This window comes from Equus asinus, chromosome 7, assembly GCF_041296235.1.
Source record: "Equus asinus isolate D_3611 breed Donkey chromosome 7, EquAss-T2T_v2, whole genome shotgun sequence".
Taxonomy (NCBI): domain Eukaryota; kingdom Metazoa; phylum Chordata; class Mammalia; order Perissodactyla; family Equidae; genus Equus; species Equus asinus.
Window position 1 is genome coordinate 45,671,158 of NC_091796.1, and position 21,893 is coordinate 45,693,050.

The window sequence follows — 21,893 nt, forward strand, 5'->3', positions numbered from 1 at the left end:
TCAGTATAGCTGCAGTTTCTCTGAATGCTTCCTGTGCCACTGGACTCAGGGAATGTGGATACTGACCTGTGACAAAATATGCCCAGGCTTCACTGTGGACATAAATTGCCATGTCTTTTTGTCATGGTTCTCTTCTCGGATAAATTATAACTCACCCTTGCCAAAGAGAAGAGTGGTAAATCTACATTTATACCAGACAAGAGTACATTTTCCACAGTCTTCTTGTAATGTACTCCAAATAAGTTCCAATTCTCGTCCCTATTGTCATTCCACCCAAATTAAGTTCTAAATTTACCTAATCTGTACCAGATGCCCTTTAACTCATCAAGCTTTAAAAATAGTTAACTTGTTTGGCTAATGGACTATACTGCAAATGCAGTAGGCAAAATCTAATGCTGATCAGGTGCCATTTTGCTTTTGAATATAATCTCAAACATTGACTCGTAGTAGCAGCCATGTTAATATTTGAAAATGCTGTCATTGTGCAATGGCAAAATCAGTTGGCTATTACAAACAGTTTGTTTGCCTTTTCAGCTTAGTTTCTTTATTATTGTATTTTCAATTATTTGTATATACTCAAGCGGTTTGGGAAGGCTGAGCAACAGTAGACCAGTAAAGTTTATTGCTACCATTTTTATTTATTTAAGTCACGTAGGGAATACATTTCCTTATAAAGAGACCTGTTTTCTTTATTAACAAGTTAAAGCAGTTGGTCAAGAAATATATTAAGGCCACGCCTTACGGGCAGATTTTCATTTCCTGTATTTTCCTTCTTTTTACATTTGGCTAAACTGATAGAAGATGTGGACACCAAAATAGAACACCAAATACTTACTCATAATCTTAAACATTGATTTGATGCCAGATAAAATCATAATGGCTGTCAGTCCCAAGAAGAGAGTGAAATTCTTTTGACTTTAACATAAGAGGGAAGGGTCTTAAGTATATTAGTTACATAGTCATTCTCAGAACAGAGAGCTGTATTGTTCAATTAGTACCTGCCAGCTGGTATTTCTAATTCTACAATGGAATTTCTATTCTTTCTTCTCTCAAGTAGGGAGGTGCTCCCCACTCTCAAGAATGTCCTGGCAGTACAATTCAGAGGCATCTTACACCTCTAATACATCTAAATTCTGGCAAAGAGCCAAGAAACAAAGTCTCACCCCTTCTTTAAATCACTGTGCCACCCAAAGAATTTGACCCTTCAAAAACATTTTTGAAATCTCACTTTGGATAATCAATACAGAGTTCTTTTATCAAAAAGGAATGTAAAATAGAGCACCGTTGAGCGTTAATCTTGCCCCTAAATCCTTCCCACCGGGCACTATATATTGTGTAATTAAATTGAAATTGAAAATCGAGTCCTTTTTTTTTCCCCCCCATTAGGCAAGCTACGAGTTGCACACCAATGAGAGAAATCAGGGCTGCGGTGGAGGGAAAGCTCAAGCCTGCTGGCCAACATCCAGCGTGCATTTCTAGCCCACAGCTATTTTACCACACCTGAGCTGGAGAACAAACAACTATTTGAGTTCTCCAGGGGGAACGCTGGGTTCTTTCCTGTGTAATTCACTGGGGAAATTAGTATGCTTTTTTAAAGTAACTTGTTAATGCAGCTTGTTTACGAGAAGAGGACAAAAATGAGCAGTGAACCGCTTGGCAGCTTATGTCCCAGAATGGGATGAATGCATGACCCATTTTTTTCAGCTGTCTCTTTGGCAGTTCAGTGCTGCAACAATTTCCTCTCTGAAAAATGTTCCTTATAGAGATGAAATCTCCTGTAGGTTTTCCGAATAATTTTTACTGTGGTAGATTAAAGATAATAGCTTAAAATACTACCCCAAATCCTTCAAAACCAAATTACAATATGGTCAGTAGGAGAATGGGAAAACTGAATATAAAAAACTTTTAACTTAACTTTTGGAAACTGCCTTATTATATAGCAGACAATTGAAACCTGTAGTAAATTAATACCTTCTGTTTCTGCCTTTCTGTATGGTAGATAACTGAAACCCATAGTGAATTAATACTTTGTTTTTATGCAGCTAGGTGACAAAGGGGGACACTGAATATAGGGCTCCGTTTCTTGTGGAGGATGTGCGTGTTGTGGTGAACATTCACAGTTCAGGCACCTGCTATGACAAACGCTTGTGTTCACCCATTGCCCAGTTCAGAGAGAGCCAACCCCCTCGGCGTGCTGTTACAGCTTACGGATTTGCTTCTGGGGCTGCTGTAACCAACTGTCCCAGCGCAGTGCTTTCAAACAACACAAATGCATTGTCTCACAGTTTTGGAGGCTGGAAGTTTGAAATCAAGGTGTCGGTAGGGCCACAGTCTCCCTGAAACCTGTAGAGGAGGATCCTTCCTTGCTTCTGGCAATAGCCAGCAATCCTTGACATTCCTTGGCTTGTAGCTGCATCACGTCAATCACTGCCTCTCATCACATGGCTGTCCTCCCTGTGTGTCTCTTCTCTTCTTATAAGGACACCAGCCATATTGGCCTAGGGCCCCCTAGTGACGTCATCTTAACTTGATTACATCTGCAAAGACCCTATTTCCAAATAAGGTCACATTCACAGGTACCAGGAGTTAGGATTTCAGCAGATGTGTTTGGGGGACACAGTTCAACCCATAACAAGCTGGAAACCTCAGAGGCGTCCTCAACTCCTTCTCTCCCTCTGACCTCCAAGCTCTGCTGGTGTGATCTCCTGTCGCCCTCTCCAATCTGGCTTCTCCTCCTCCGCCCAGCCCAAGGCCCCTGCTTCCTCCAGGCCCTCGTCTCACTTGCTGGGTGGCTCCTTAAGGCTCTCCAGCTTCAGTCTCACCACCTTTCCATTCATCTTCCATGCTGCTCCACTTTACTTTCTAAAATACCAATCGTCTAGCATCCCTCCACTGTTAAAAAGCACAAATTAAACAGAAACCCTGCCCCCACTTTTAGCAGTGATTATTAATCCTGCCTGTGCATTGTAATAGCCTGTGAAGCTCCCTTAGCACAGACCCTGAGACCCCTCCCCGACCCTCACCGCCAACCCAAGAAATTCTGGGTCAGTAGTTGGCTTCAGACATAGCACAACCCTTAGACGAGGCAAGAGGGGTCATGTGCTTCAGAAGACCCCAAACATCACAAACACAGAAATACAAAGACTTTTTTTTTTTTCTTTTCAGCCTCATTTTTTAAAGTTTGATAATTAATTAAACACACAAAATATATGGGAGCAGGACCACGGCTGAATTGGACCCTCTCATTGAGTGGGGTGGCGTCGGGCCGGGGGATAAAAACTCAGCCAGTGCTCTTTGAAACCAGAGATAGAGGAGCTGCTTTAGTTGCAAGGTAGCCACCCCACATCCCCGGAAGAGAGAGGACGTGTAGGCGGATGGCGTTCCTGGGGTAACTGTGCTTCCGCGCTTCCCTCTGCGTGGGAGGTAAGTGGAGCGGGTGGCTGGAGTTTCGGGTGGGTAGAAGTGCCTGGCAATCCCGAGTCAGGCAAGTGAGCCTGAGGTAAGAGGGCCTACCCTCCCCAGGAGCCTGCAGAGCCGGGCTGAGGCGGCCGCGTCGTTGAGGGGGCAGGTCCACCACTGCCGGGGAGTCCCTGGCCTGAGTCCATCTCCCCTACCCTCCTCCTGGAGGTCCAGGCAAACACTTAGGCTTCTGGTGGCAATATGGCCCTCAGGGCCTGGGGGGTACCCTTTAGCCTCCAAACTCAGAGCAGTCCTTTGGGACAGGCTGAGGCCCTGGGTGGAAACAAGCGCCAGGTCTTGGGTATCACCTACTTTAAAATTTTTAAATCTATTATTTTAAATAAAGGCATACAGTATGTGGGCCTCCATTCATACTCTTTCCCTAGGCCCCACAAATGTTAGGGATGACCCTACAGAGACATCGGCAGCTTTAAACACTCAATATGTGATTCTAATAAAAAGCCAAGGTTGAACCCCCGTGTCTGTTGTCCATAGGATAAAATCCTAACCTTTGAGTCTGCAATCTGAGGCCTTGTGATTTCATAGTCCTTTAGAAAGCTTGCTTCTCACCTCCAAAGACTTATTTCCCATTCTGCTCCCTTATGTAAAGTTATTGTGTAGTATATAAAACTGTTCGATCAACATGCCCCTTTCTTTGCATGTGCGAAATTTACTCATATTCCAAGACCTAACTTAGATACCACCTCTTCCATGAACCTTTCCTTCAGCGTGTAGCTGAGAATAATCTCTCCCTCTTCTGTGCTCCCATATTATTTTTCTGCCCCTTTGCTGTAGATCCTTGTATTTTCTACTCTATATTCTATTTATCCGTATATGATTTTGTAACCAGATAGTCTCCTCCTAAAGGGACGAAATCATGTTTGGTTAATTTCTGTGTTCACTGTTAGTTGGACCTTGCACATCATAAACACGCAACCAATTGCTGGTCGAATGTAAATTCTTCAGCTCACTAAATTATTATCCTAGTAGCCAGAGGGACTGCTCAATGTGGGCAGTCTACTCTCTGTACACCAGACTGCCCAAACCTGTTGTGTCATTGACGCTTACAAGGCAGAAACCAAGTGCTGTCCTTTGCCCTCCCCGGCAAGGAATCTGAACCAAAAACAGAAGGAACAAGCTAAGCCTGCACATGATTTCTACGAATAATGGTCACACAGTTGGAGAATGAAAGAGTCGAAGGGCAGGGAGACCCACACCATTGTTTCACCTTTATTTCTACATTCCATAATGCCTGTAGAATGTCCGTTAAATGATTTGCTCAGGTAAAGACTTGGGCAACTGATTTTTTTCTTGAATGTAAGTATGGCAATGCCATTCACTGCTGCCTTTTCAGTGTAGCGTGAACTTTACAACTTCTAAATTTAAAGTGGGATTGCATTACCTTGCACTATTCTTATCAAAATGGCCATGATCTCAAGGAAACAACTTTGACTTCAAGAGAGTTTCTCTTTGCAAGGTCACTACTAATGGAGCTAGTAAAGATCCCATCCCCCTAATTCTCTTTTAAGATTACCTTCGAGAGTTGGCAGTTGTGCTTTGAAAAAGCTATCCAACTTAGGAGTCTTTTTAAAAAATGCTTGAGAGCAAGACTGAAAAGATCAAAAAGTGGTGGCGCTAGTGGTGGTTAACAAAGAAGGGTTTATAAAAGATGGTCTTTATTAAAGGTCAGATGGCTTCATATCTAGAAAATACTTACATGTAAATGTAAAAGGTGAGCTGGGACTCGCTTCTTTAATTGGAAGCCAAGAAAGCAAAAATATTGTTTGAGGTTGTCTGTGGAAATAGATAATAGACAATAGTCCATGGAAATATATCATCAAGACAAAGGGAGGAGGAGAAAAATGGCCCCTGGGTGTTTTAAGCATGAACAGAAGAAGAATGTAATGGTTTGAATAAAGAAAATTGTTTATTAGCAACACTGCAAGATCTGTTAGGAATCAAATATGCAGATAATTCTCACTCAAACACTCAGAAGTCTTCTGAATAATTTCAACCAATAATTGTGCTAGTCACTCAATGCGTCATCTCATTTATTTGTCTCAACAACCCCATGAGGATGCATACTTTAATCTCCTTTTTATTCAGGTGGAAACTCAGGCTTGAAAGGTGTAGTAATTTTTCAAGTCCTGCCGTGCTTATCACTAAATTAGTAATAATAATGGTTGGCATTATTATTAAGTGCTTAATGAGCTTTCTGTGTGTTGGTAAAATTTTCTCTTGTAAACCTCACAGCAGTAACCCTGTGAGGTACCTATAAATCAAGGCAGTCAAGGCCAGTGAGGTTAAGTACCTTGCCCAAGATCACACACTAGCATGGAAGCAAGCAACCCAAGGCTACAGTGGAAGCACCAGCCACCATTCTATGCTACTTGGAATGTCTTTATTTAGAGGCACAGAGCTGGCATCAGAATCCATGTGTATCTCATTCTGAAATCGTTTCTCTTCAATCTTGTGTTATCACTACTTGTTCTGGAAGTTTTTCTTAACAGAAACGATCCCACTTATGACCACCTAATCGGCACTCCAATTTTGACACCAACTCTGAAGCAATTGGTTAAGAGACCCTAGCATACAGATATTTATGATGTAGTGGGTCTTTTTTTCAAAGCATTTTAACAATCAAGATGAGCATATACTCACTCTGGGATTCCTGTTGAGCATTAAATTGCCTTTTAATTAAGTGAAAAATCAAGTGAATCTGATCTTAGAGAAAAACTACTTGTCACCTGAAAAGAGATTCAAAGCTGGAAAACAAAAAAGTATACATTGGAATAATTTGTTGTCCACTGACAGTTTTCCTTGGCAGAGCCCAGACAGAACTATCATGGCCATAAAACGAAAATTGAAATAGAAACCTTTATTCTCATCAACTATAAAATGTTCTCTTGTTCTTTTATTTTCCAGAAAAATACCTTCTAAGAACTCTTTTATAAGTTCCTCACTATTAGTAATAACAGTATCATTGCATGTGTCCTCATGTGAGAAAATATGGGATACTGAAACAGTGCTGAAACTGTAGCATCTATTAAAAAGAATAAAAGTAGTTAATTTACCATCTAGTGTAAACAAATCACACCACCTAAGATGCTATCACCCAATAGGCCAGTGAAATATTTTCCCTAAGTGATTTCTAGTTAATCAGTTTCTCTTCTTTTTCCTCCTTTTTTTTTTCTTCAGTTTTTCTAATCATTTCCCTCCCTACTCGCTAACATCTGTACCTGAATGTGAGTAAGTGGGTAACTGAAACTTTTCAGCTTAGCAGATTTTATTAGTAAAATGGTTAGCACCAACATTTGTGATTTTTCTCTCAACATCTAACAACAAACCTCAGTAGCCAAGTTCTGCTAGCCAGGGACACAATTAGTAGAGACCCCCTCAGTACTCAATAACTCAAAGACCACCTGTGTAGAAAGTCTTTCTTTCACTTCTTGGGTTAAAGCTATGATCAAAATGGGGCATGGAGAGGCCGGCCTGGTGACGTAGCAGTGAAGTTTGCACGTTCCGCTTCGGCGGCCTGGGGTTCATCAGTTTGGATCCTGGGTTGGGACCTACGCACCACTTATCAAGCCATGCTGTGACAGGCGTCCCACATATGAAGTAGGGCACGGACGTTAGCTGAGGGCCAGTCTTCCTCAGCAAAAAGAGGGGGATCGGCGGCAGATAAAGAACTGAATGAAGGACTCATGTAAGAATTTGATATCTTCTGGAATTGTGTGAAAGAGGCACTTGAGTAGTCATCATTTTGAACAGAAGTTGCTTTTTGACATTGAAAAAAATGTCTTTTAAGAAGTAGTGATCAAAGGACCAGGAATATTTTTATAGTATACACCTATCATTGCTTAAGATATATTCCAAATAATGATACTAAAGTGACTATTTCCTTTGTATTTACAAATTAAAACACTTTCTATCTTTATCAGTTTGAATTTCAGTATTTCCAACAGTTGGCCACATAAGTATTTCTAAAAGCCCAAAAAGAAAACAGTAACAAGTAGTGGTCATTAATACTAGGCCCATTCTGTAGAATCCATGTTATATATGCGGTTTAGACCCCTTAGGGCAGATCCCCGAGGGATCCGTCGAGGGGCTTCCCTGATATCTTGTGTAGACTTTGACGTCTATCTGCATTTTGCTGAGGAAATGCTTTTTGGTTCTCATCGGAATCACAGGAGTGAAAGAAAGTACCCTAGACAATTTTTCTACCTCTCATTAGAGAGAAAGTGACCACACTTCTCTCTTTTATTATGCATAAATTAAAACCAATTTTATTCAAACTTTATTTTATAAAGTAGCGCTTAGAGAACAAATTTCTGGGAAGGAAAAGATACATAGACAAGTGCTGAAAATTCAGAGTACCAGTAAAGATCCCAGTGAAAGCTACCTTGTCTTTATTATCCAGAGAAGTGTTACGTTACATTCTGTGGTTGATCATCAAACAAGAGTGGAATAAACAGCATTCTTCACTGTTTCATCACTGGTATGCGCCTTGCTCAAAATGTATTAAAAGGGAATATTTTCATCATACTATTACTGGATAATTCAATTAGGCCAATGTTCTGTGGATGTGGAATAATGTAATTTACTATGTTGAATGATTAGCCAATCAGATTTCTCTCATTTTCTAAGGCAATGGATTGACTAAAATGTGACCATAAACAAAATAGATTTTATTAGGCATAATCTACTTTATAAACAAATGAAATTAATTCTTCGCCTGACCTAAAGCTTTGAAAATGAAAGACCAAAATTGAACACATGCTTCCAATTTTGGTTCTGTTACTAAGATGACACTTAATATAAAAGTTACAATTTAACTTCCCCTCAAGTATTCCATACTTGAGACTAAATGACTCTTAGAAATATGTTCATCAACAGATGGGAGCCACTTATGGCCTCATAAACTCCAAAGCAAGTGAAATTATCTCAGCAAAATAGAAAGATTACAAGAAAGCCTCATCTGGTTATCTCAGAGATGATTAATGCACTGCATATTGGTTCAATGGTGCAATGAAGATTGACAGATAATCACCCTTCTTCATATAGAGAAATACTGAAGAGAAAAATGCTAGTGATGTATGTTTTTAATCAATCAATAAGCAATTTCAACATGTGCCCTGTGTTTAGAGCTGTGCTAAGTGAGATGGAGGATGTGGAAGAAAGTGCCAACATGGAGCTGTTTGAAAGAGATTTTCTATCTTGAAAGAGAAGACTAACGTACCTTAAATACTGCACAGAATAACAGAGAAGTGGTATTACTTGCTTCCTTGTTAACGACACAGTATAGATAGTGTGGGAGTTTGGAGAAGTCAACAATCAATGAGAAGCAGCCAGGGAAGGATCATGGAGGACTATGAAAACCGAAACTATTCAGATTTGATTCAGCAGGAAATAGAATGTGCAGGTACTGAAAATTTTGGAGTTGAGAAATGACCTCAGGAAAATTAGTGTGGAATTTTCTTAAAACCTGTATTTTCCTTTTCGTTCCATCTCTACTGGTACCAGCCACCAGTCTCTCTCCAAGTTACTCTGACTGTCTCGTACTTCTTCTCTTACCAGCCCCAGTCCATGATCCACCTGGCCATGAGACTGAGCTTTATGGATCTCAACCACATCGTGCTATCCCCCTGTCTAAAACCTCCAATGGCTTATATTGCCCCCCTGATAAAATGCAAAGTCCTTCACGTGATCTCCACGATCTGATATTCCTGCAAGATGTGGTCCTGCCCTCCTTTTTTATTTCATCTTGTGTCACTGGGCCCTTCTCACTCATGTGACAGCCACAGCCTTCCCTCTGTCCTTCCACCCCGCCCAGCTCATTCCCACATGACGGCCCTTTGCACTTGCTACCCCTGGCTGAAATGCTCTGCTCCCAGATCTTGCTTTCCTTCTTGTCGTTCGGATCTCAGCTCAAGCAGCTTCTCCACAGATGGATCTTACCTGGATATCTGTTTAATGTAGTCTCTCCCACTCTCATCCTTCTGCTAACACTCTATCACATCAGTCTGTTCTAGTGTTTACATCACAGTCATCGCTATCAAAATTTTTTTGTTCATTCATTTGTTTGCTTGTTCATTGTCAACCTTCACCCACAAGAACCTGAGTACCATGAGAACAGGACCCCCATCAGAGATGTTTGCCCCTCTAACCCCTATACCATTAAATAGTGCACATATTAGATGCTCAATAAATACTTCTCGAATAAATGCATTGCTTAATTAATTCTGCTGTCAGGCTATGACAATAGTCTGGGCATGAAAAAAAAGTGTCTAAGTGGTATATGATAGTGGGAATGAACAGCTTGGAGGAAGGAGGAATAGAGTTTCGTGTCTGAACAGGGGAAATGAATGAACAATCTAAGACAAGGATTAACACAAGGTCCCTAGAGTCACTGCAGAAAAGTGACACTCTTGGCAGAGATGCAAAAGTTGTGGTTAGAAGCCATTTAATGAGTATATACCACATATTGGGCATTATGTATTTATTCTCTTTATTTTTCACAACTCTGTTAGGTAGCCATCATTATCTCTGTTTTATAGGTGGGAGGTTGGGTCAACTACCCCAAGCTGTTTAGTTAGGTATCCTGTTCCAGTGAGTGAGTTTGATTTGGTAGAAAAGTACTGATTTAAGGTCACTTGACAGTTGCAAGTAAAGCATGAAGTCTGGTCTTCAGAGCTACCTCCCTCCCATTTCACAAGTTGTTGGGCTGCAGTAGGTGTGGAATATGTGTCTCACAACCTACCTTAGCACACAGCGGTTCTTTTCCAAATTAGTCTGGGCACATGTAGACTGCCAAGGTTGTCTTCCTCATTCCGCAACCGTGCAGGGCTGGGGTCCAGGAATACGTTGAAGACACTGAGCAGAAAAGTGACTGGAGGAAGGTAGGAGATGAGATTAGTAGAGCAGGATGATACCAGTTACCTTGGAGACGACCACCTGAACGGTGATACAGCCCCCGAGAAACTAACCAAAATGCAGGACACAAACATTTTTTGCTTCCGTCTTTTTGGCTACTCATCTGATAAGTTACTACCTAGAACATGGGAACTAGATTTTGCTAAAAATGAGTTTTTATTTATTTATCTATTTATCTAGGGGCCCAGAGAGACAATCCTGCTGATGAGTCTGGGGAGTTAGGAGATGCTGCGACTGAACACTCAGGTGTCCTCTTAATTGTGGCAGGAAATAGATGGTTTTCCTCAATGTATAAATCCCCATGGAAATGACATCACAGAGCTGGTGTCTCAGTGATAAAAAGCCATGGGGACCAGGATCACTGGTCACTGGGATGTTATCTGGGACTGAAAGATGTCTTCAACGTCCCTGCTTTCATCTCGGATCCAGGCACACAGCTCACAAGTGCCCACACATTATTGTTTTTTCCCAGATTTGCAGCCACTAAAATGCCAAGATATAAAACATGTTTTTCTTGAAAAGGCCACCATGGATGGAGTGAAGACGTCATTACTCCATAGCTACTAAGTCTGGATGTATGTGTTTCTAATGGGAGCGTAGAGGCAGAAGAGGAAATAAAGACACCGTGCGGATAAGGAGCTTTGTTCTAAGGCTGGCATAAAAGCTGAGCAGATGATCACAAGCGCTGTTTGGCAAGAGACCCAAAGTCTGGGCAGCACTAGCTTACATCACGGTTTTCTAGAAGCAAGAGCCCAGTACCCACTTGGCCATGCTAAGCATTTGGGGTTGTTCAGCAGAGCAGCAGTTCCTGGTACCCAACATATAGAATTCAAATTGGAGGAGAGAAGCAACCACAGGGTGGGTGATGCCCACTGTCCACTCTAACTAGAGTTGACTCAGGCACATTTGGCCACCTCAACGTAGCCCTGTACAGAGGACAGTATGCACTTGGATCAAATAGCAAGGAAGCACTCTTCTAATCACAGATGTGATGGCACTGAGAACCCTGTGAGGTAAACGTGTGTTATACAAGAGAAACACAAGGTTTGGAGCCAGATGAGCCAGAATTTTAATCCCAGCTCTAGCAGTTGCCAGTTGTAAGACACTGAGCAAGTTTAATGGAAACAGGATTATGAGCCCCTGACAGAGCTGGAGTGAGGGTTAATTTGTACAGCACCTGGCACAAGTGAAGCACTCTGTCACTACTGATCCCAAACCCACTGTCACCATTCATTCTCTCCCAGCAGCCTTGGTCCAGGAGCTTTCCTTTAACTGAAGGAGACTGGAGCCCTGGCAAGGGCCAAGATAGGCAAACCAAACTTCGCTGCTAATTAGTGTAAATGCATCCCTCCTCGCTCGGGAGGGAGCATGCACTGGACCTGAGATTCTCAATATATAGGTCATGAGTCACAAGTGAGGCAAGAGGGTCTTCCCATTGGTCTGGGAACTAGTCCAGAAGCACTAATCTTTTCTTTGGTTTTCATGGGTGAATGGCACTCAAATCCATCCACTTCCATCTTGGTATAGTATTGGCTATAGGCTAGTTACTAGTGGCCTACCATTATAGGAGGCCCTAAGAAAATCCCCATATGGAGCCTGAGACTTCCTTCCCCCTGCTGTGGACAGTTTTCCTTTGTGTGGGGAGTAGATGGAATTAATAAGCTATGATATTATCTCTGAGTAAGGTATGCCCAGATGTGTTTGTACCGTCCAAGGAGCAGAGTACAGAACTGTAGTCAGGAGGGAGGGTGACGATGCCGTGTCTGAAGGACCTTTAGAGAATTATGCTTGCTTGCCTTATGATGTCTGTGTCTCTATATATAGACTAGGTAGAATCCTGTCCATCAGTGTCTCTATATAAGACAATTGTGGTAGATGTCAACACCAGCCCTGCCAGTGTCACTGCTGCTCTCGCAGTTGACATTGCTGTTCCCAGGGCTCAAGTAGATTGGGACTAGTAGGTAAGGGGTGGGGGAAGGCACAGGAAGGGTTGGGCCGCCTCCAGGCCCCCTCACCTCCACCAGTTGCACAGTTGCACTTACCTAGGCTGGGCTGCAGGTGGCAGGCACCCCTCTGTGACCCTCCCAAGTCCAGCGGGAGCTCAATCTATTCCAGCTCTGGGGAATGAGGTTGTACAGACACTGAAGACTCTCACCTCAGGCTAACAGATCAGGACCAGTGCAGCTCACACCTGGCCTTGCAAAGAAAGGGGGACCAAAAGGAGGGACCATGCCCCTGGTCATAGAGGCTTCTTAGTAGCCATTTCAATGACATCTTAAATCCAGTACCATCATCTTCAGGAGAAACAACCTATTTTGGAAACCAAAAAAAAAGCTTTAGGGGCCGGCTCTGTGGCTGAGTGGTTAAGTTTGCAGGCTCCGCTGCAGCGGCCCAGGGTTCGGATCCTGTGCGTGGACATGGCACCACTCATCAGGCCACGTTGAGGCGGCGTCCCACATCCCACAACTAGAAGGACCTGCAACTAAGATATACAACTGTGTACAGGGGGGTTTGGGGAGATAAAGCAGAAAAAGAAAAAAAACGAAAGATTGGCAACACTTGTTAGCCCAGGTGCCAATCCTTAAAAAAAAAAAAAAGAAGGTTGGCAACAGTTGTTAGCCCAGGTGCCAATCTTAAAAAAAAAAAAAAAGCTTTAAAATGTATAATTAATAAAATAATATTCTTAAAATAAATGTGATAAAATTTATCTTAATGCATGAATATATAAAACCTTACAAATCTCCATTTGATCATCACTTTGTTTCATTAGAGATTTGTTCGCTCTGACCCCCTCATATGGTAACCCACTCTACTCCTCCTTACCTCTCTTTCTTTCTGCTTTGCTGCTAGCTTATGTCTTACACTCTTCCTTTGCATTCTGTCTCAAACTGAAATCGCAAAAAGAAACCCTTCTCAGCCTGGCCTTGGGATCCCCATGCATGATCTGGTCACAGACAGCCCTCTCTTCCTAGTGCAGCGCCCAGGTAACCCATGGTAGCACTGAAGAGTGAGTGGCCTGCTCTAGACTGAGAGGGTTGGGCCAGACTTTGGGGAGGCAGCCTTGAGCAAAGCTGAGTTGTCAAACACGCAGGCGAAGTAAGCCCAAGGGGCGTGTGTGTCACTCAAAGGTGCTGACACAGGCAAATCTGATCTGGGGCTGGCAGATGCCTAACCAAATAAGACAAATGGAATGTGTTCCTGCCACTGTCACTGCTGCTCTCATGCTGGCATTACTGTTCCCAGGGCTTAAGTAGCTTGGACTAGTTGGCAATGTGTGGGGAAGAGGCAGGCCCTCAGGTATACGCTGCATCCTAGGATTGGGCTCTCCCCCGTGCTGGAACCCTCAGCCCCACCATTATCTTGACTCAGCTCTTGGGCTCTGTTTCTCTTTATGGCTGCTCTTAATTTTATTTCCTCTTTACCAGTAAGTGACCAAACTTCTCCATATTTTCCAGTCTGGAGTCCAGAGGGGAAATGGACTAATGGATTTAGCTAGTGACTGTCCACACACCTGGGCAGAGGCTATTGCCCCAGGCCCTCTCATTGGCTGCCAGCTGGCCTGTGGATAAGCTGCCCTTAGGGCAGGTGCCCATTCCTAATTGAATTAGTGTCCATCCCTCTCGTTGCTTACATGAACAGGAGCTGTTGCCGTGGTCATTTCAATCTGAGGTTGGGAAGGCGGGCATTCTGGATGACCTGTCCCGTGTAAAGGGAGAATCAGAGAAGAAAGCACAGAGACAAGATGCTTTAACATTTTGGAGAAACCTACTGATGTCAGATTCTGCATTAGGTGCTTTACAACTGCATCTATCTAATTAATGTTCAGAAAGACTCATCTTTCCCTGCCATTTGAGGTGGAGATTTTACATGACTTTGGGTAAGTGGATACAAAGAGGAGGCTTTGGTTGATATGACTCGAAATTCAGTGTTCTTTATACTCTGCTGATCTAGTCAGCCACCGTGCTCCTGGCCTCACAATAGCCTTCTTCTGTCTTACATTTCCATCTCCATCCTGTGACACCCCAACTTCCTCCTCCACTGCTGACCCATGTCTCTGACCCTCCCTGACCCCGTAGTCCACCCCAGTCAGTCTCCAATTCCTGTGTCACCTCATGGACTCATTCCCCTTGCCTAGGAAAATCTCTTGCTTGTTAATCCATGCCCATAACAACAGCCCCTACCCTAAAAAAGAAAAGTGTACACTTAGGCATTCCAACCCAAGGCAGCTGGTCCTTCTTCTCCGCCGTACTCCTGAAAACAAGAGCAAGAACTGCCTAGCAACTGAACTCCAGAACAAGCTGTCAGAGTCAGAGTGCCCTCCATTTCCTCCAGAACCCTCTGAAATAGGCTCACTATTATTGTTGTTCATCTTCAAAGCAAGAGGAGAAGAGGCTGGCTGACAAATACTAATTTTAGAAAACTAAACACCAACCTGGAGATAATAAAGAACCATATTCCAGATCTATTAGATATCTAAAGTTCCAGTAAAATAGCAAAATCCTAGTAGTCAAACATCCACTTATTCTTCTTTCATGCCAAATGTAATTGACTGGATTTTGTCATTCTCATTCACATTTGACATGTGCAACACAACGTAGGAGATGAAATAGGGAGGACCGAACATTTTGAATGTATTTCACTTTATCAAGTTGCAGCTTCCCATTAAGTTTTGAGTTTCTTTAAAAAGCAAGGTCTTCTGTTAATTAAAGCCCCCTAAGTTGGACTTAGAGAACTGTTCCCTGTTCCTAACTTCTCCACTGACTTTACAGAGTGACCTTGGGCAAGATAGACACAAGTCTGTCTTTATCTGTAAATTTGAAAACAAAAAAATAGCCTCATTTTCTCAACAAAACTTAGAAGGAAGATCAAATGATAAATCTATAACAGCATATTGAACCCGCTGGGGAGAAGCCTTATCTCCTTGTATACGTTAACGTTCTATCTGTTGTCAGTTTCTGATGGTCTTGCCAAACCAGAGAGCAGCCCAATTCTCAGTGGAAACTTCCCTGGATCTTCACAGGCTACATCCTCAGTCCTCATATTTTAAGCTTCTTTGGCTTTAAGGGAAGAAAATGGAAAGGAATTAAATCCAAAATTGAAAGCATTGGCAAATAAAATCATAATTTCAATCCTTGCATCCAAGATGACCATAGAAATTAGCTTGTTGGATCAACTTGAATAGCCTCACTACCAATCTGTTGCTTTGCGTGTATGCAGTTTAAACGATTTGAAGATTACAACCTGGAGAGGCTAAAACTCACCAGTTTCTCTCTAACCCGGAGTGTTCATTATTCCCTCCTATTACCTATAATTGTGCTTTCCTTTCTTGTTTTCTTTCTTTGCCTTTGCCTCCACTTCAATTGATTTTTTTTCTTTCCCATTCTGTCTCTCAATTGTCTTCATCCTTCTTTCTTCCACTCATCTTTATCTCCATTGAACATACATCATATCCTCTTAACTTTGTGAAATGTTAGAGAGAGAAGAGGAGGAAGAGATGAAAAAAGCAGAGGAAAACACTATCATTCACCTAGAAAATGGTTGTCACCTAGAGATAATAATTAAATATTTATTGAATAAATCAATAAAGATACATAATATTTATAGAAAATATACTTTGTGCTCAGCACTCTCTACACATATTTCCTATAATTCAGCTACCCTATGAGGTAGATACTACTATTATCCCCATTTTACAGACAAGGAAACCAAAAGTCCTAAATAAAATACGGGGCTGTCCCATGGCCTAGTGGTTAAGTTTGGCACACTCTGCTTCGGCGGCCTGGGTTTGCTTCCGGGGCACAGACCTTCACCACTCGTTGGTGGCCATGTTGTGGCAGCAACCCAGATACAAAAAATAGAGGAAGGTTGTCACAGATGTTAGTTCAGGGCAAATCTTCCTCAAGCAAAAAGAGGAAGATTGGCAACAGATGTTAGCTCAAGGAAGATCTTCTTCAGCAAAAAAAAAAAAAAGAAGAAGAAGAAAAAAAAAAAATTAGGAAAAGAAAAAGAAAATAGGTTAGTCAAGGTTCTCCAGATAGAAAATGATGGAACAGGGACACAAAACCAGGTCCGTATGACTCAAAATCCAGGCTCTCAACTACTGTACTCTCATGACAGGTATGTGCTTGCTGCTTTACTTACATCAATTCATTTAATGGCCATTAAACAGGGAATAGATTGCTTGATATATGATGCAGCTGAAAAAAGTCATAAATGACTAAGACTGAGATTTGAAGTACAGCATTAGCAATAGCTGTGTTACCTTGAGCAAGTTACCTGGACTCTCTGAGCTTCAAGCCCTTTATCTGTAAAATGAACATATCCCATATCCATGTCTCGTCTTGGGTTGATGCACTGATTAAATCAGCTTGCTCCATGCGCCAGCCTTTTATCAAGTCAAACAAAATGAAGAAGAATATTCAAGAGAGAGGAAACACGTCACAGAGACAGGAAATGGAAATGATTTTGCATGGTACACACCTTCTCCAAGAAACCCTCCCTGACTTCCAAGCCAGGCTTAAACGCCCCTTTTATGCTCTCCTAGCATCACATTCTTCTTGTGTCTCTCACCTGCCCTAAGTACGGTAATTCTTGATTTTCTTTTCTGTGTCTCTCTCCCCTACCCTGACCCCGAGGCTGCCCCATAGGAGTGGGGACCAAGTCTGGCTCACTAGCTATACCTCCAACTGCAGCCCAGCGCCTCATACACAGTAAGTGCTCAGGAAATATTTGCTTGATGAGTAGCTGAAGATGGAAGAGTGGGAGGTGAGGATGGAGGAGACAGGGACAGATGGCACTGGATATTAGGACTGATTACTCACACTTTTCCCAGTTGTCCCAGAGTCCTGTTGGAAATGCAGTCACAGTCTTCACTCCTCTCATAACTAAGCAATCAGCTTCTGATGCCCTTGACCTGAGGTTTGAGAGCGGTCGCTGTGGCACAGAGGGATCACGCAGAGATACACTGATCTGTATCCCTAGAAAGGACCAGCTTTCAAGCATCCCATCCACTCCCATCATTACTCTTTCTAATGGTTAGAACTTCATGATGGTGTCAAGAAATGTAACTGCACTCATAACTAGATTCAAGGTAAATCAGAAAAGTTTCATTATAAAAGCAATACTATATAATTAAACTAGAAAAATTGTTAAAGCTAAATGACAAGGGAAAAAATCACCATCTAATCACTGATATTATCATCATCAAATTTGTCTGTTAATTGCCCACCAAAGTCTCCCCACAACAGACACAGTCCACAATATTTAGGACACTCTCAGAAATGGCACCATCAGCACAACTTCGTAGTCAGCATGAAAGACACAGAGCTGACGGCAGGCATATTTACCATAAGTGCTGTCTTTCAACTTTGTAAAACCAAGCAATACTTCTTAGCTGGAAGCAAATAAATTCTTCCTGAAAGATGGCCATCATAATGTCGCTTGCTATGTGCCGGGAACTTTTATAAGCATTTTGCTTATATTAACTCATTTGATCTTCACCACCTTTGGGAAAGTGACTGCATTGTCCCCACTTTTCAGATAAAGTAACTGAGTCCTGGCAAGGCGAAGAAGCTTACCCACAGTCACTGCTCAACCAAAGCCCACTGCGCTCTTGGCCATTCCAGTGGTATCTGTCATTTTCAGGAGAAACTGGAAACCAGACTTGTTCCTACAACTCAAGGTTGGGTCCACACCAAGCCCTGAAGCTGCCAGTGGAGGGACTGTCACATTCCCACCCTTTTGGATTCTGAATCTCACAAAAGGGCTTCTGGGGGTTTTACACTTCTTCCTACTGCATCTCTGGTCCAGACTGGATTTGTGGAGGTGCCTGACTTCTCTTATACAAGGAGGAAGGCAGAGTCCCAGGCCCTCTAAGGAGCTCAGACAAGAAGAGGAGAGCATTTATTTGCACCACGAGCCGGTCATTACAGTGTCACTCACAGGCTCCTCTTCCCCCTCATCACTCTCCCAGTGGTGGAGTCCTTTGCATCACCGCCTAGATCCTCCTCTTTACTCCGCAAGGTACGATGAGAACAGGAAAAGTCTTTGAGCTCAGAAAAAAAAAAAAAACTGGGCTGACGAATGTCCTTTTTTTCTCAAGTTGTGTGACTTAAACAAATTAATATTTGTGAGGCTCCATTTCTTCATCTGGAAAATGGAAGTGAAAGATTATCGCAGCAATAGGTAGCAGTGTGTGCGCTGGCTCTGGCACGTAGCAGGCACTCAGTAAACGGCAGACGTTGTGAGCATTTCTATGCTCTGTCCAGGCAATGCCTGCAAGGCCCATAAATCCAGCTAGCACCTCCACCAGCCAACGCCTCCCAAATCTGTATACCCAGCTTTGGAGTTCTAATATCGACATCCAGATCTCCCGAGGGCGCCTCACAATCAAGATCTGAAATTGAAGGGAGTGAATACCCACACCTACCCCATAGCCTCTCCTACTCCCTGCTACTCCTGTTTGCTCTCTGGGAAATGGGAAGCAATTCTTTACGCTTCCTTCGCTCCAGCTCTTCCAGGCTGATCAGTTTCCTAAATTTGCCTCAAAGAATTCCCTTTTTATTCATTTTGACCCCATTGTCTCCGTTCCTCTCTGAAGAATTCCTGATGGACAGTCAATCACGGTTGTCTTCTAGATGACCCCCGTCCTCCCAGCCACACCTCCTCACTGCTGCTAGAATGTTCATTCTAAGTCCCTGCCTTATTGGAAACCCTGTCACCTGTGTGGCAAAGTCTAGACTCTATGTGGGCACAAGGCCCTCCTGGAGTGAATCCCAACCCTGCCTGCCTCTCCCTCTCATCTGAACCTGGTCCCCAAGTGTCCCTTCAATGGTGGCATATACCGTCTTCCCCATCTCCGGCTTGTCCACCTGCAACGTCCCACATCATCCTCTCAGACTCATGTCAGGCATCACCTCCTCTGCAAAACTTGCCCCCGAAAATCTCTTGACAAAAATTAAGTACTCTTTTCTCTGTTTCCCAAATACCCTATGCATCCTTTCATTATGGCAATTATCATATTTTTTGCGTAAACTGCTTATTTTTATCAATCCAATTGAACTTTTTTATAAAAACAATTTTTTTCAAATTTTTTTTGAAAACGAGTTTTTACCAAAACAATATCAAAACAAAACCGTTATGTCGAAACAATTGAACTAGGTTTATAACACTGCACACTGATCTTTAACAAACTTAAAGTACATGGGAGAGATAGTTGCCTAACCAACTAACTATAACAACTAACTAGGGTAAAATAAAAAGTGCTAAGCAGAAGACAACACTCAAAGTGAGTCACACTTGTCTTTATTCCCTGCACTCCCATGTGTGCTCTCCCTACCTCCGATAGTACATTGCTGTGGCCCTTGCCACCATGGTAATAGATTAATTCACTGGGCAATTTTTTGCTTAATATGTATTTTCCATATAAGAATATCATCTCCATGTGGGCAAGGACCATGTGCTGCCATCCCCGACATCTAGCACAGCACCTGATGTGTAGTATACGCTCCACGACTTTGAGGGCAAGAGAAGAAGAGCAATTAATTCCAGTGTTGAAGATCAGAGAAGACTTCACAGGAGGCATAGTGACACAGAGGCCTGAAAACCAAGAGGAATGACCTTTCAGTTTTACTCCAGAGTTAATGGATATTCCACAAATTTTTTTCATTAGACTTCTTCGAATACTTCTTTTTTTTCTCTGTAGTTATACATCTTTCAATGGACTTGGCAATAATATCAACTCTTGAGAGATACTTATGGAAAATTATGGCTTTCTGCCATAGCTTACAATTTAGCTGTGGTTAAAAGACTTTCTCCAGTGACAAAATCAAATAGTGTGAGCTGGAAAACAATTACTTTCTGTACGGGTGGTACAGACTAAGTTTTAAAGTTGTTTCAAAGAGAGTGGAATGTCTCACTGGAGACCTGAGTGGTTTGCATGGAAAAAGCAGGATTTTATATCAGCCTAGGATATTTGGAAAGTGCTGAGAAAGGGGGAGGACATGGGTGGGGGATGCTGAGAGCCTGATGAAAGCAAGTAGAGGACAGGGAACATGTCAAGAGAGGAGCAAAGCACACGGTGACAAGAGGGCTCATGGTGACAGGCCACCAATGCCAGCTAAGGGATCTGTTTCTTTCAACGTTTTATAGTTTTCGTTGTACAGATCTTTCACCTCTTTGGTTAAGTTTATTCCTAGGTATTTTATTCTTTTTGTTGCAATTGTAAATGGGATTGTATTCTTAATTTCTCATTCTGCTAGTTCGTTGTTAGTGTATAGAAACGCACCGGATTTTTGTACATTGATTTTGTATCCCGCAACTTGAATGTATTCCTTTATTATTTCTAAAAGTTTTTTAGTGGACTCTTTAGGGTTTTCTAGATATAAAATCATGTCATCTGCAAAGAGTGAGTGACAGTTTCACTTCTTCTTTTCCAGTGTGGATCCCTTTTATTTCTTTTTCTTGCCTGATTGCTCTGGCTAGGACTTCCAATACTATGTTAAATAAGAGTGGTGACAGTGGGCATCCTTGTCTGGTTCCTGTTCTTAGAGATAGCTTTCAGTTTTTCTCCATTGAGAATGATATTTGCTGTGGGTTTGTCATATATGGCCTTTATTATGTTGAGGTATTTTCCTTCTATACCCAATTTATTTAGGGTTTTTATCATAAATGGATGCTGTATCTTGTCAAATGCTTTCTCTGCATCTATTGAGATGATCGTGTGATTTTTATTCTTCATTTTGTTAATGTGGTGTATCACGTTGATAGATTTGCGGATGTTGAACCATCCCTGCATCCCCAGAATGAAACCCACTTGATCATGATGTATGATCTTTTTAATGTATTGTTGTATTCGATTTGCTAGTATTTTGTTGAGGATTTTTGCATCGATGTTCATCAGTGATATTGGCCTGTAATTTTCTTTTTTTGTGTTGTCCTTGTCTGGTTTTGGAATCAGGATGATGTTTCCTTCGTAGAAGGAGTTAGGAAGCCTCCCCTCCTCTTCAATTTTTTGGAAGAGTTTGACAAGGATGGATATTAAGTCTTCTTTGAATGTTTGGTAGAATTCACCAGGGAAGCCATCTGGTCCTGGACTTTTATTTTTTGGGAGGTTTTTCATTGCTGTTTCGATATCCTTACTGGTGATCAGTCTATTCAATTTTTCTACATCTTCTTGGTCCAGTTTTGGAAGGTTGTATGTTTCTAAGAATTTATCCATTTCTTCTAGATTATCCAATTTGTTGGCATATAGCTTTTCATAGTATTCTCTTATTATCGTTTGTATTTCTGAGGTGTCCATTGTAATCTCTCCTCTTTCGTTTCTGATTTTATTTATTTGAGCCTTCTCTCTTTTTTTTTTTTTTGGTGAGTCTAGCTAAGGGTTTGTCAATTTTGTTTATCTTTTCAAAGAACCAGCTCTTGGTTTCATTAATTTTTTCTATTGTTTTTTTAATCTCTATTTCATTTATTTCTGCTCTGATTTTTATTATTTCCTTCCTTCT

General features: G+C 42.0%; 1 protein-coding gene and 1 long non-coding RNA gene across 8 annotated transcripts in view; one reads left to right on the plus strand and one right to left on the minus strand.

Annotated features, from left to right (window-relative positions):
• LOC139045665 (uncharacterized) overlaps positions 1-21,149 on the minus strand; it is a 52,616-nt gene extending 31,467 nt beyond the window's left edge. For both annotated transcript variants that reach the window (XR_011504485.1, XR_011504484.1), the window contains exons 1-5: positions 17,214-21,149; positions 16,669-16,777; positions 14,024-15,850; positions 12,435-12,702; positions 10,220-10,348 (exon numbers count right to left, since the gene is read on the minus strand). This is a non-coding gene — a long non-coding RNA (uncharacterized lncRNA). The remainder of the gene's footprint in view (positions 1-10,219; positions 10,349-12,434; positions 12,703-14,023; positions 15,851-16,668; positions 16,778-17,213) is intronic.
• Positions 1-21,893, plus strand: part of CHST9 (carbohydrate sulfotransferase 9) — a 251,903-nt gene that overhangs the window by 218,439 nt on the left and 11,571 nt on the right. The gene's annotated exons all lie outside the window — the stretch shown is intronic.